This window comes from Ranitomeya variabilis, chromosome 6, assembly GCF_051348905.1.
Source record: "Ranitomeya variabilis isolate aRanVar5 chromosome 6, aRanVar5.hap1, whole genome shotgun sequence".
Classification (NCBI taxonomy): domain Eukaryota; kingdom Metazoa; phylum Chordata; class Amphibia; order Anura; family Dendrobatidae; genus Ranitomeya; species Ranitomeya variabilis.
Window position 1 is genome coordinate 229,552,109 of NC_135237.1, and position 14,040 is coordinate 229,566,148.

Here is a 14,040-nt window from a genome sequence, read left to right on the forward strand (position 1 = left end):
ACGCTACACCCTACACGCTACACTCTACACCCTACACGCTACACCCTACACTCTACACCCTACATGCTACACGCTACACTCTACACCCTACACGCTACACCCTACACTCCACACCCTACACCCTACATGCTACACGCTACACCCTACACGCTACAAATTACACTCTAAACCCTACACTCTACATCCTACACCCTACACTCTACACCCTACACGCTACACTCTACACTCTACACCCTACACCCTACATGCTACACGCTACACGCTACACTCTACACCCTACACGCTACACGCTACACCCTACAAGCTAAACGCTACAAACTACACGCTACATATTACACTCTACACCCTAGCGTGTAGCGTGTAGGGTGTAGAGTGTAGCGTGTAGCATGTAGCGTGTAGGGTGTATGGTGTAGAGTGCAGCATGTAGCGTGTAGGGTGTAGAGTGTAGCGTGTAGGGTGTAGAGTGTAGCATGTAGCGTGTAGGGTGTAGGGTGTAGAGTGTAGAGTGTAGCATGTAGCATGTAGATTGTAGGGTGTACCGTGTAGGGTGTAGAGTGTACCATGTAGGGTGTAGGATGTAGAGTGAAGGGTGTAGCGTGTAGAGTGTAGCGTGTAGCGTGTACGGTGTAGGGTGTAGAGTGTAGGGTGTAGCGTGTAGCGTGTAGCTTGTAGGGTGTAGAGTGTAGCGTGTAGCGTGTAGGCTGTAGCGTGTAGGGTGTAGCATGTATCATGTAGGGTGTAGAGTGTAGCATGTAGCGTGTAGAGTGTAGGGTGTAGCGTGTAGCGTGTGTAGGGTGTAGGGTGTAGAGTGTAGCGTGTAGCGTGTAGGGTGTAGAGTGTAGGGTGTAGGGTGTAGAGTGTAGCGTATAGCGTGTAGGGTGTAGGATGTAGAGTGTAGCGTGTAGGGTGTAGTGTAGCGTGTAGAGTGTAGCATGTAGCGTGTAGGGTGTAGAGTGTAGAGTGTAGCGTGTAGGGTGAAGCATGTAGGGTGTAGGGTGTCGGGTATAGCGTGTAGGGTGTAGGGTGTAGAGTGTAGGGTGTAGCGTGTATGGTGTAGAGTGTAGCGTGTAGCGTGTAGAGTGTAGCGTGTAGGGTGTAGGGTGTAGCGTGTAGCATGCAGAGTGTAGCGTGTAGGGTGTAGAGTGTAGCGTGTTGCGTGTAGGGTGTAGATTGTAGCGTGTAGCGTGTAGAGTGTAGAGTGTAGCGTGTAGCGTGTAGAGTGTAGCGGGTAGGGTGTAGAGTGTAGCGAGTAGCGTGTAGGGTGTAGGGTGTAGAGTGTAGGGTGTAGCGTGTAGGGTGAAGAGTGTAGCGTGTAGGGGGTAGGGTGTAGGGTGTAGAGTGTAGCGTGTAGGGTGTAGCGTGTAGCATGTAGCGTGTAGCGTGTAGCATGTAGAGTGTAGCGTGTAGGGTGTAGAGTGTAGCGTGTAGGGTGTAGCGTGTAGCGTGTAGCGTGCAGTGTGTAGAGTGTAGCGTATAGCGTGTAGGGTGTAGAGTGTAGGGTGTAGCATGTAGCGTGTAGAGTGTAGCGTGTAGGGTGTAGGGTGTACAGTGTAGGGTGTAGCGTGTAGCATGTAGGGTGTAGGGTGTAGCGTGTAGCGTGTACCGTGTAGCGTATAGAGTGCAGCGTGTAGGGTGTAGAGTGTAGCGTGTAGTGTGTAGCGTGTAGGGTGTAGGGTGTAGCGTGTAGGGTGTAGAGTGTAGCGTGTAGGGTGTAGAGTGTAACATGTAGCGTGTCGGGTGTAGGGCGTAGCGTGTAGCGTGTACCGTGTAGCGTATAGAGTGTAGTGTGTAGGGTGTAGAGTGTAGCGTGTAGGGTGTAGAGTGTAGCGTGTAGCGTGTAGCGTGTAGCGTGTAGAGTGTAGTGTGTAGGGTGTAGCGTGTAAAGTGTAGTGTGTGGCGTGCAGGGCGTAGGGTGTAGCGTGTAGGGTGTAGGGTGTAGAGTGTAGGGTGTAGCATGTAGGGTGTAGGGTGTAGGGTGTAGCGTGTAGGGTGTAGAGTGTAGCGTGTAGGGTGTACGGTGTAGAGTATAGCGTGTAGAGTGTAGTGTGTGGCGTGTAGGGTGTAGGGTGTAGCGTGTAGGGTGTAGAGTGTAGCGTGTAGGGTGTAGAGTGTAACATGTAGCGTGTAGGGTGTAGGGCGTAGCGTGTAGCGTGTACCGTGTAGCGTATAGAGTGTAGTGTGTAGGGTGTAGAGTGTAGCGTGTAGGGTGTAGAGTGTAGCGTGTAGCGTGTAGCGTGTAGAGTGTAGTGTGTAGGGTGTAGCGTGTAGAGTGTAGTGTGTGGCGTGCAGGGCGTAGGGTGTAGCGTGTAGGGTGTAGGGTGTAGAGTGTAGGGTGTAGCATGTAGGGTGTAGGGTGTAGGGTGTAGCGTGTAGGGTGTAGAGTGTAGCGTGTAGGGTGTACGGTGTAGAGTGTAGGGTATAAGCTGTAGCGTTTAGCGTGTAGAGTGTAGCGTGTAGCGTGTAGCGTGTAGCGTGTAGGGTGTAGAGTGTAGGGTGTAAAGTGTAGCGTGTAGCGTGTAGCGTGTAGGGTGTAGGGTGTAGCGTGTAGGGTGTAGCGTGTAGCGTGTAGTGTGTAGCGTGTAGAGTGTAAAGTGTAGCGTGTAGTGTGTAGTGTGTAGCGTGTAGCGCGTAGCGTGTAGAGTGTAGGGTATAGAGTGTAGCGTGTAGAGAGTAGGGAGTAGAGTGTAGAGTGTAGCGTGTAGGGTGTAGAGTGTAGCGAGTAGCGTGTAGTGTGTAGGGTGTAGAGTGTAGGGTGTAGCGTGTAGGGTGTAGAGTGTAGCGTGTAGGGTGTAGCGTGTAGCGTGCAGGGTGTAGAGTGTAGCGTATAGCGTGTAGGGTGTAGGGTGTAGAGTGTAGGGTGTAGCGTGTAGAGTGTAGCGTGTAGCGTGTAGGGTGTAGGGTGTACAGTGTAGGGTGTAGGGTGTAGCGTGTAGAGTTTAGTGTGTGGCGTGCAGGGCATAGGGTGTAGCGTGTAGGGTGTAGAGTGTAGGGTGTAGCATGTAGGGTGTAAGGTGTAGGGTGTAGGGTGTAGCATGTAGGGTGTACGGTGTAGAGTGTAGGGTATAAGCTGTAGCGTTTAGCGTGTACAGTGTAGCGTGTAGCGTGTAGGGTGTAGCGTGTAGGGTGTAGAGTGTAGGGTGCAGCGTGTAGGGTGTATCGTGTAGCGTGTAGCGTGTAGGGTGTAGGGTGTAGAGTGTAGGGTGTAGCGTGTAGGGTGTCAATTTTTCCTCTGATGAAGACGCTTGAGTAACGTCGATACGCGTGGGGTTCAGGGCTTCCTTTGTTTTTTTCCCGAGGGACAGGACTTGGGTAACTTATCTTTACTACTGCTATGGAATTACACCTATTTACTTCATGCATGGCCTGGCATTTTTCCAAGCCTTAGGACAATGGATCCTGATTCTTTGTATTTCCACAAGGCGTCTGTATGCATACATTTATCCAAATAACTAGGATTTTGTAGTACTGCAGCATACCTATTTCCCTGATTACCTTTCTATAGGGGTCTGCTTTCATTTGCTTACCAACTGTGCGCACGCATGCTGTGTTGAACAAAATAGGATCCATGATGTATTTCTTCCAGATACTAGGCTGGAGTATATGTTTCCTGTCATAGTACTCAGGGGGTCACAGTTGGCAGTAAACAATAGGCTTCTTATATGTAGATTTGACTAAGATTGGTGTACCCGCATACCTAGCAATTTTTTCTCTCTGGTTATTTCTCCTGTCTCACATATGCTGTAAAGTATTAGCTTCCTTCATTCCCTCGGGTAAAATTACTTATGGCCTATTCAGCCATACTAGTGTTTTAAATGTTTTTAAATGTATGTTTTGCCTGGTTCTGTTTGTGGATTACTATTTTTGTACAATAAAATTGACTATTTAACGTGGATCCCATTGGTTTGCATATCCTTTTCTTTTTGTGTTTAGTGTGTAGTGTGTAGCTTAACCCTACACGCTACACGCTACACGCTACACTCTACACGCTACACTCTACACCCTACATGCAACACGCTACACTCTACACCCTACACCCTACACGCTACACGCTACACCCTACACGCTACACGTTACACTCTACACCCTACACCCTACACACTACACCCTACACGCTACACGTTACACTCTACACCCTACACGCTACACTCTACACCCTGCTCCCTACACGCTACACGCTACACCCTACACGCTACACGCTACACCCTACACACTACACGTTACACTCTACACCCTACACTCTACACCCTACACTCTACACGCTACACTCTACACCCTACACTCTGCACTCTACACCCTACACCCTACACGCTACAGTCTACACCCTACACCCTACACGCTACACACTACACGCTACACGCTACACCGTACACGCTACACGCTACACCCTACACGCTACATGTTACACTCTACACCCTGCACCCTACACGCTACACCCTACACGCTACACGCTACACCCTACACACTACACGTTACACTCTACACCCTACACTCTACACCCTACACTCTACACGCTACACTCTACACCCTACACTCTGCACTCTACACCCTACACCCTACACACTACACGCTACACTCTACACCCTACACGCTACACGCTACACCCTACACCCTACACCCTACACGCTACAATCTACACGCTACACGCTACACCCTATACGCTAGACGCTACACTCTACACGCTACACGATACACGCTACACCCTACACGCTACACCCTACACTCTACACCCTACACCCTACACGCTACACGCTACACCCTACACGCTACACCCTACACTCTACACCCTACACCCTACACGCTACATGCTACACCCTACACGCTACACGTTACACTCTACACCCTACACCCTACACTCTACACCCTACACCCTACTCTCTACACGCTATATTCTACACCCTACACGCTACACTCTACACCCTACACGCTACACGCTACACTCTACACCCTAGACGCTACACTCTATACCCTACACTCTACACGCTACACCCTACACCCTACACTCTACATGCTACACCCTACACCCTACACTCTACATGCTACACGCTACACGCTACATGCTACACGCTACACCCTACACGCTACACGCTACACACTACATGCTACACCCTACACCCTACACCCTACACGCTACACGCTACACTCTACACCCTACACGCTACACCCTACACCCTACACGCTACACGCTACACTCTACACCCTACACGCTACACCCTTCACTCTACACCCTACACGCTACACCCTACACTCTACACCCTACACGCTATACGCTACACTCTACACCCTGCACGCTACACGCTACACCCTACACGCTACACTCTACACCCTACACGCTACACCCTACACTCTACACCCTACATGCTACACGCTACACTCTACACCCTACACGCTACACCCTACACTCCACACCCTACACCCTACATGCTACACGCTACACCCTACACGCTACAAATTACACTCTAAACCCTACACTCTACATCCTACACCCTACACTCTACACCCTACACGCTACACTCTACACTCTACACCCTACACCCTACATGCTACACGCTACACGCTACACTCTACACCCTACACGCTACACGCTACACCCTACAAGCTAAACGCTACAAACTACACGCTACATATTACACTCTACACCCTAGCGTGTAGCGTGTAGGGTGTAGAGTGTAGCGTGTAGCATGTAGCGTGTAGGGTGTATGGTGTAGAGTGCAGCATGTAGCGTGTAGGGTGTAGAGTGTAGCGTGTAGGGTGTAGAGTGTAGCATGTAGCGTGTAGGGTGTAGGGTGTAGAGTGTAGAGTGTAGCATGTAGCATGTAGATTGTAGGGTGTACCGTGTAGGGTGTAGAGTGTACCATGTAGGGTGTAGGATGTAGAGTGAAGGGTGTAGCGTGTAGAGTGTAGCGTGTAGCGTGTACGGTGTAGGGTGTAGAGTGTAGGGTGTAGCGTGTAGCGTGTAGCTTGTAGGGTGTAGAGTGTAGCGTGTAGCGTGTAGGCTGTAGCGTGTAGGGTGTAGCATGTATCATGTAGGGTGTAGAGTGTAGCATGTAGCGTGTAGAGTGTAGGGTGTAGCGTGTAGCGTGTGTAGGGTGTAGGGTGTAGAGTGTAGCGTGTAGCGTGTAGGGTGTAGAGTGTAGGGTGTAGGGTGTAGAGTGTAGCGTATAGCGTGTAGGGTGTAGGATGTAGAGTGTAGCGTGTAGGGTGTAGTGTAGCGTGTAGAGTGTAGCATGTAGCGTGTAGGGTGTAGAGTGTAGAGTGTAGCGTGTAGGGTGAAGCATGTAGGGTGTAGGGTGTCGGGTATAGCGTGTAGGGTGTAGGGTGTAGAGTGTAGGGTGTAGCGTGTATGGTGTAGAGTGTAGCGTGTAGCGTGTAGAGTGTAGCGTGTAGGGTGTAGGGTGTAGCGTGTAGCATGCAGAGTGTAGCGTGTAGGGTGTAGAGTGTAGCGTGTTGCGTGTAGGGTGTAGATTGTAGCGTGTAGCGTGTAGAGTGTAGAGTGTAGCGTGTAGCGTGTAGAGTGTAGCGGGTAGGGTGTAGAGTGTAGCGAGTAGCGTGTAGGGTGTAGGGTGTAGAGTGTAGGGTGTAGCGTGTAGGGTGAAGAGTGTAGCGTGTAGGGGGTAGGGTGTAGGGTGTAGAGTGTAGCGTGTAGGGTGTAGCGTGTAGCATGTAGCGTGTAGCGTGTAGCATGTAGAGTGTAGCGTGTAGGGTGTAGAGTGTAGCGTGTAGGGTGTAGCGTGTAGCGTGTAGCGTGCAGTGTGTAGAGTGTAGCGTATAGCGTGTAGGGTGTAGAGTGTAGGGTGTAGCATGTAGCGTGTAGAGTGTAGCGTGTAGGGTGTAGGGTGTACAGTGTAGGGTGTAGCGTGTAGCATGTAGGGTGTAGGGTGTAGCGTGTAGCGTGTACCGTGTAGCGTATAGAGTGCAGCGTGTAGGGTGTAGAGTGTAGCGTGTAGTGTGTAGCGTGTAGGGTGTAGGGTGTAGCGTGTAGGGTGTAGAGTGTAGCGTGTAGGGTGTAGAGTGTAACATGTAGCGTGTCGGGTGTAGGGCGTAGCGTGTAGCGTGTACCGTGTAGCGTATAGAGTGTAGTGTGTAGGGTGTAGAGTGTAGCGTGTAGGGTGTAGAGTGTAGCGTGTAGCGTGTAGCGTGTAGCGTGTAGAGTGTAGTGTGTAGGGTGTAGCGTGTAAAGTGTAGTGTGTGGCGTGCAGGGCGTAGGGTGTAGCGTGTAGGGTGTAGGGTGTAGAGTGTAGGGTGTAGCATGTAGGGTGTAGGGTGTAGGGTGTAGCGTGTAGGGTGTAGAGTGTAGCGTGTAGGGTGTACGGTGTAGAGTATAGCGTGTAGAGTGTAGTGTGTGGCGTGTAGGGTGTAGGGTGTAGCGTGTAGGGTGTAGAGTGTAGCGTGTAGGGTGTAGAGTGTAACATGTAGCGTGTAGGGTGTAGGGCGTAGCGTGTAGCGTGTACCGTGTAGCGTATAGAGTGTAGTGTGTAGGGTGTAGAGTGTAGCGTGTAGGGTGTAGAGTGTAGCGTGTAGCGTGTAGCGTGTAGAGTGTAGTGTGTAGGGTGTAGCGTGTAGAGTGTAGTGTGTGGCGTGCAGGGCGTAGGGTGTAGCGTGTAGGGTGTAGGGTGTAGAGTGTAGGGTGTAGCATGTAGGGTGTAGGGTGTAGGGTGTAGCGTGTAGGGTGTAGAGTGTAGCGTGTAGGGTGTACGGTGTAGAGTGTAGGGTATAAGCTGTAGCGTTTAGCGTGTAGAGTGTAGCGTGTAGCGTGTAGCGTGTAGCGTGTAGGGTGTAGAGTGTAGGGTGTAAAGTGTAGCGTGTAGCGTGTAGCGTGTAGGGTGTAGGGTGTAGCGTGTAGGGTGTAGCGTGTAGCGTGTAGTGTGTAGCGTGTAGAGTGTAAAGTGTAGCGTGTAGTGTGTAGTGTGTAGCGTGTAGCGCGTAGCGTGTAGAGTGTAGGGTATAGAGTGTAGCGTGTAGAGAGTAGGGAGTAGAGTGTAGAGTGTAGCGTGTAGGGTGTAGAGTGTAGCGAGTAGCGTGTAGTGTGTAGGGTGTAGAGTGTAGGGTGTAGCGTGTAGGGTGTAGAGTGTAGCGTGTAGGGTGTAGCGTGTAGCGTGCAGGGTGTAGAGTGTAGCGTATAGCGTGTAGGGTGTAGGGTGTAGAGTGTAGGGTGTAGCGTGTAGAGTGTAGCGTGTAGCGTGTAGGGTGTAGGGTGTACAGTGTAGGGTGTAGGGTGTAGCGTGTAGAGTTTAGTGTGTGGCGTGCAGGGCATAGGGTGTAGCGTGTAGGGTGTAGAGTGTAGGGTGTAGCATGTAGGGTGTAAGGTGTAGGGTGTAGGGTGTAGCATGTAGGGTGTACGGTGTAGAGTGTAGGGTATAAGCTGTAGCGTTTAGCGTGTACAGTGTAGCGTGTAGCGTGTAGGGTGTAGCGTGTAGGGTGTAGAGTGTAGGGTGCAGCGTGTAGGGTGTATCGTGTAGCGTGTAGCGTGTAGGGTGTAGGGTGTAGAGTGTAGGGTGTAGCGTGTAGGGTGTCAATTTTTCCTCTGATGAAGACGCTTGAGTAACGTCGATACGCGTGGGGTTCAGGGCTTCCTTTGTTTTTTTCCCGAGGGACAGGACTTGGGTAACTTATCTTTACTACTGCTATGGAATTACACCTATTTACTTCATGCATGGCCTGGCATTTTTCCAAGCCTTAGGACAATGGATCCTGATTCTTTGTATTTCCACAAGGCGTCTGTATGCATACATTTATCCAAATAACTAGGATTTTGTAGTACTGCAGCATACCTATTTCCCTGATTACCTTTCTATAGGGGTCTGCTTTCATTTGCTTACCAACTGTGCGCACGCATGCTGTGTTGAACAAAATAGGATCCATGATGTATTTCTTCCAGATACTAGGCTGGAGTATATGTTTCCTGTCATAGTACTCAGGGGGTCACAGTTGGCAGTAAACAATAGGCTTCTTATATGTAGATTTGACTAAGATTGGTGTACCCGCATACCTAGCAATTTTTTCTCTCTGGTTATTTCTCCTGTCTCACATATGCTGTAAAGTATTAGCTTCCTTCATTCCCTCGGGTAAAATTACTTATGGCCTATTCAGCCATACTAGTGTTTTAAATGTTTTTAAATGTATGTTTTGCCTGGTTCTGTTTGTGGATTACTATTTTTGTACAATAAAATTGACTATTTAACGTGGATCCCATTGGTTTGCATATCCTTTTCTTTTTGTGTTTAGTGTGTAGTGTGTAGCTTAACCCTACACGCTACACGCTACACGCTACACTCTACACCCTACACCCTACACTCTACACCGTACACTCTACACGCTACATGCTACACTCTACACCCTACACCCTAAACGCTACACGCTACACTCTACACCCTACACGCTACACTCTACACTCTACACGCTACACGCTACACTCTACACCCTACACTCTACACGCTACACGCTACACGCTACACCCTACACTCTACACGCTACACGCTACACTCTACACGCTACACGCTACATGCTACACTCTACACTCTACACCCTACACCCTACACGCTACACGCTATACTCTACACCCTACACTCTACACGCTACACGCTACACTCTACACTCTACACGCTACACGCTACACTCTACACCCTACACGCAACACGCTACACTCTATACCCTACACGCTACACTCTGCACGCTACACGCTACACCCTACACGCTATACTCTGCACGCTACACGCTACACTCTACACCATACACGCTACACCCTACACTCTACACTCTACACCCTACACGCTATACCCGACACCCTACACCCTACATGCTTCACCCTAAACGCTACACTCTACACTCTACACCCTACACCCTACACGCTACATGCTACACCCTACACGCTACACTCTACACCCTACACTCTACACGCTACACACTACACGCTACACGTTACACTCTACACCCTACACCCTACACGCTACACGCTACACCCTACACGCTACACGTTACACTCTACACCCTACACGCTACACTCTACACCCTGCACCCTACACGCTACAATCTACACCCTACACCCTACACGCTACACGCTACACGCTACACTCTACACCCTACACGCTACACCCTACACTCTACACCGTACACTACACGCTACACGCTACACTCTACACCCTACACCCTACACGCTACGCGCTACACTCTACACCCTTCACGCTACACTCTAAACTCTACATGCTACACGCTACACGCTACACCCTACACGCTACACGTTACACTCTACACCCTACACGCTACACTCTACACCCTGCACCCTACACGCTACAATCTACACCCTACACCCTACACGCTACACGCTACACGCTACACTCTACACCCTACACGCTACACCCTACACTCTACACCGTACACTACACGCTACACGCTACACTCTACACCCTACACCCTACACGCTACGCGCTACACTCTACACCCTACACGCTACACTCTAAACTCTACACGCTACACGATACACGCTACACCCTACACGCTACACCCTACACTCTACACCCTACACCCTACACTCTACACGCTACACCCTACACGCTACACGCTACACCCTACACACTACACGTTACACTCTACACCCTACACTCTACACCCTGCACCCTACACGCTACGCGCTACACCCTACACGCTACACGCTACACCCTACACACTACACGTTACACTCTACACCCTACACTCTACACCCTACACTCTACACGCTACACTCTACACCCTACACTCTGCACTCTACACCCTACACCCTACACACTACACGCTACACTACACCCTACACGCTACACCCTACACTCTACACCCTACACCCTACACGCTACATGCTACACCCTACACGCTACACGTTACACTCTACACCCTACACCCTACACTCTACACCCTACTCTCTACACGCTATATTCTACACCCTACACGCTACACCCTACACCCTACACTCTACATGCTACACCCTACACTCTACATGCTACACGCTACACGCTACATGCTACACGCTACACCCTACACGCTACACGCTACACACTACATGCTACACCCTACACCCTACACCCTACACGCTACACGCTACACTCTACACCCTACACGCTACACCCTACACCCTACACCCTACACGCTACACGCTACACTCTACACCCTACACGCTACACCCTACACTCTACACCCTACACGCTACACCCTACACTCTACACCCTACACGCTATACGCTACACTCTACACCCTGCACGCTACACGCTACACCCTACACGCTACACTCTACATGCTACACCCTACACCCTACACCCTACACGCTACACGCTACACTCTACACCCTACACGCTACACCCTACACCCTACACCCTACACGCTACACCCTACACTCTACACCCTACACGCTACACGCTACACTCTACACCCTACACGCTACACCCTACACTCCACACCCTACACCCTACATGCTACACGCTACACCCTACACGCTACAAATTACACTCTAAACCCTACACTCTACATCCTACACCCTACACTCTACACCCTACACGCTACACTCTACACTCTACACCCTACACCCTACATGCTACACGCTACACGCTACACTCTACACCCTACACGCTACACGCTACACCCTACAAGCTAAACGCTACAAACTACACGCTACATATTACACTCTACACCCTAGCGTGTAGCGTGTAGGGTGTAGAGTGTAGCGTGTAGCATGTAGCGTGTAGGGTGTATGGTGTAGAGTGTAGCATGTAGCGTGTAGGGTGTAGAGTGTAGCGTGTAGGGTGTAGAGTGTAGCATGTAGGGTGTAGGGTGTAGAGTGAAGGGTGTAGCGTGTAGAGTGTAGCGTGTAGCGTGTACGGTGTAGAGTGTAGGGTGTAGAGTGTAGGGTGTAGCGTGTAGCGTGTAGCTTGTAGGGTGTAGAGTGTAGCGTGTAGCGTGTAGGCTGTAGCGTGTAGGGTGTAGCATGTATCGTGTAGGGTGTAGAGTGTAGCATGTAGCGTGTAGAGTGTAGGGTGTAGCGTGTAGCGTGTGTAGGGTGTAGGGTGTAGAGTGTAGCGTGTAGCGTGTAGGGTGTAGAGTGTAGGGTGTAGGGTGTAGAGTGTAGCGTATAGCGTGTAGGGTGTAGGATGTAGAGTGTAGCGTGTAGGGTGTAGAGTGTAGCGTGTAGAGTGTAGCATGTAGCGTGTAGGGTGTAGAGTGTAGAGTGTAGCGTGTAGGGTGAAGCATGTAGGGTGTAGGGTGTCGGGTATAGCATGTAGGGTGTAGGGTGTAGAGTGTAGGGTGTAGCGTGTATGGTGTAGAGTGTAGCGTGTAGCGTGTAGAGTGTAGCGTGTAGGGTGTAGGGTGTAGCGTGTAGCATGCAGAGTGTAGCGTGTAGGGTGTAGAGTGTAGCGTGTTGCGTGTAGGGTGTAGAGTGTAGCGTGTAGAGTGTAGCGTGTAGCGTGTAGAGTGTAGCGGGTAGGGTGTAGAGTGTAGCGAGCAGCGTGTAGGGTGTAGGGTGTAGCGTGTAGGGTGAAGAGTGTAGCGTGTAGGGGGTAGGGTGTAGGGTGTAGAGTGTAGCGTGTAGGGTGTAGCGTGTAGCATGTAGCGTGTAGCGTGTAGCATGTAGAGTGTAGCGTGTAGGGTGTAGAGTGTAGCGTGTAGGGTGTAGCGTGTAGCGTGTAGCGTGCAGTGTGTAGAGTGTAGCGTATAGAGTGTAGGGTGTAGAGTGTAGGGTGTAGCATGTAGCGTGTAGAGTGTAGCGTGTAGGGTGTAGGGTGTACAGTGTAGGGTGTAGCGTGTAGCATGTAGGGTGTAGGGTGTAGCGTGTAGCGTGTACCGTGTAGCGTATAGAGTGCAGCGTGTAGGGTGTAGAGTGTAGCGTGTAGTGTGTAGCGTGTAGGGTGTAGGGTGTATCGTGTAGGGTGTAGAGTGTAGCGTGTAGGGTGTAGAGTGTAACATGTAGCGTGTAGGGTGTAGGGCGTAGCGTGTAGCGTGTACCGTGTAGCGTATAGAGTGTAGTGTGTAGGGTGTAGAGTGTAGCGTGTAGGGTGTAGAGTGTAGCGTGTAGCGTGTAGCGTGTAGAGTGTAGTGTGTAGGGTGTAGCGTGTAGAGTGTAGTGTGTGGCGTGCAGGGCGTAGGGTGTAGCGTGTAGGGTGTAGGGTGTAGAGTGTAGGGTGTAGCATGTAGGGTGTAGGGTGTAGGGTGTAGCGTGTAGGGTGTAGAGTGTAGCGTGTAGGGTGTACGGTGTAGAGTGTAGGGTATAAGCTGTAGCGTTTAGCGTGTAGAGTGTAGCGTGTAGCGTGTAGCGTGTAGGGTGTAGAGTGTAGGGTGTAGAGTGTAGCGTGTAGGGTGTAGCATGTAGCGTGTAGCGTGTAGCATGTAGAGTAGGGTGTAGGGTGTAGGGTGTAGCGTGTAGGGTGTAGCATGTAGCGTGTAGCGTGTAGCATGTAGAGTAGGGTGTAGGGTGTAGGGTGTAGAGTGTAGTGTGTAGAGTGTAGAGTGTAGCGTGTAGAGTGTAAAGTGTAGCGTGTAGGGTGTAGCGTGTAGTGTGTAGTGTGTAGCGCGTAGCGTGTAGAGTGTAGGGTATAGAGTGTAGCGTGTAGAGAGTAGGGAGCAGAGTGTAGAGTGTAGCGTGCAGGGTGTAGGGTGTACAGTGTAGGGTGTAGGGTGTAGCGTGTAGCGTGTAGAGTGTAGGGAGTAGGGAGTAGGGTGTAGGGTGTAGCGTGTAGGGTGTAGATTGTAGCGTGTAGCGTTTAGCTTGTAGGGTGTAGCGTGTAGCGTGTAGGGTGTAGCGTGTATCATGTACCGTGTAGCGTGTAGCATGTAGAGTAGGGTGTAGGGTGTAGAGTGTAGCATGTAGGGTGTAGGGTGTAGAGTGTAGGGTGTAGCATGTAGGGTGTAGGGTGTAGGGTGTAGCGTGCAGGGTGTAGAGTGTAGCGTGTAGGGTGTACGGTGTAGAGTGTAGGGTATAAGCTGTAGCGTTTAGCGTGTAGAGTGTAGGGTGTAGAGTGTAGCGTGTAGCGTGTAGCGTGTAGGGTGTACGGTGAAGCGTGTAGGGTGTAGCATGTAGCGTGTAGC